The 1,593-nt window shown below is 42.7% G+C and overlaps 1 pseudogene; it reads left to right on the forward strand.

The window, feature by feature from the left end:
- The first annotated feature begins 356 nt into the window (after nt 1-356).
- Nucleotides 357-1,191, forward strand: LOC122739127 (annotated as a pseudogene).
- Nucleotides 1,192-1,593: the final 402 nt, after the last annotated feature.

The following is a 1,593-nucleotide window of genomic DNA, read 5'->3' on the forward strand; positions in this document are numbered from 1 at the left end:
AGACTAATGAACATCAATGTAAAGTGAAGTGAGCAGAGCTGGGAGGACATTGTGCATAGTGACAGCAGTATTGAGCAATTGTGAATGACTTAATTACTCTCAGCAATGCAATGATCCAAGACAATCCCAAGGAACTATTGAGGAAGTTTCCTATGCACCCCCATAGAAAGAACTGATAAAAAGAACACTTGTGGATTGTACATATATAACCTGGTTGCAATCTTGTGGAGGGGGGAGGAAAGGGAGGGAGGGAGGGAGAAAAATTTGGAACTCTAAATCTTATGAAAATGAATATTGAAAACTACCCTTACATGTAGCTGGAAAAAATAAAATAAATGTTTGTTGCTTAAAAAAAAAAAAAGCATTACAGCCACAACCCAATCCTGGCCAGAGGGATCAGCAGATACTCAAGGTCTGCCATGTATTCCTGGCGGCCCATGTACATGTACAAGCACAAGTACGCTGCACCCAAAACCCAAATTGAAAGGAAAAAGGAAGAGAAGGTGCCTGCTACCATCTCAAAGCCTGTTGATAGTGATAAGAAAGGAGGAAATAGTGGTGAAGATTCGTAAAATGCTAACTCATGGCAAAAAGCCTTTTAGCTAGCATCACCCAGGCACAGTTCTGATCATGCTCACTGGCCGCCACAGGAGCAAGCGAGTGGTTTTCCTGAAGCAGCTAGCTAGTGGTTTGCTACTGGTGACTGGACCTCTGACCATCAACTGTGTTCCTCTGTGAAGAACCCATCAGAAATTTGTCATTGCCACCTCTACCAAGGTTAACCTTTCAGGTGTGAAAATTCCAAATCATCTTACTGATGCTTACTTCAAGAAGAAGAAACTCCAAGAAGGAGAAATTTTTGACACAGAAAAAGAGAAACAGGGGCAGCTAGGTGGCGCAGTGGATAGAGCACCGGCCCTGGAGTCAGGAGTACCTGAGTTCAAATCCGGCCTCAGACGCTTAACACTTAATTAGCTGTGTGACCCTGGGCAAGTCACTTAACCCCAATTGCCTCACTTTAAAAAAAAAAAAAAAGAGAAACATGAGATTACAGAGCAGCACAAGGCTGACCAGAAAGTAGTGGACTCTCAGATCCTGCCCCAAATCAAGAAGATTTCTCAGCTCTGTGGTTACCTGCGTTCTATGTTCTCTCTCTCCACCGGAGTCTATCCGCACAAACTGGTGGTTTAAATGCCTGGCAAAGAACTCTTATTAAAATATTTGGGGGGCGGCTAGGTGGCGCAGTGGATAAAGCACCGGCCCTGGATTCAGGAGTACCTGAGCTCAAATCCAGCCTCGGACACATAACACTTACTAGCCATGTGACCCTGGGCAAGTCACTTAACCCCAATTGCCTCACTAAAAAAAATTTTTTTAAAAATATTTGGAATAACTAAAAAAACAAAAAGAGTACTCTGTCAAGAATCTGGAAAGACTTACATGAACTGATACAAAGTGAAATGAGCGGCACATTTTACACAGTAACAGCAATATCATACAATGCACAAATGTGAATGAGTTGGCTATTCTCAGCAATACAATGATCCAAGACAATCTCAAAGGACTCATGATGAAAACCACCATCCTCCTCCA

Source organism: Dromiciops gliroides, chromosome 2 (genome assembly GCF_019393635.1).
Source record: "Dromiciops gliroides isolate mDroGli1 chromosome 2, mDroGli1.pri, whole genome shotgun sequence".
Taxonomy (NCBI): domain Eukaryota; kingdom Metazoa; phylum Chordata; class Mammalia; order Microbiotheria; family Microbiotheriidae; genus Dromiciops; species Dromiciops gliroides.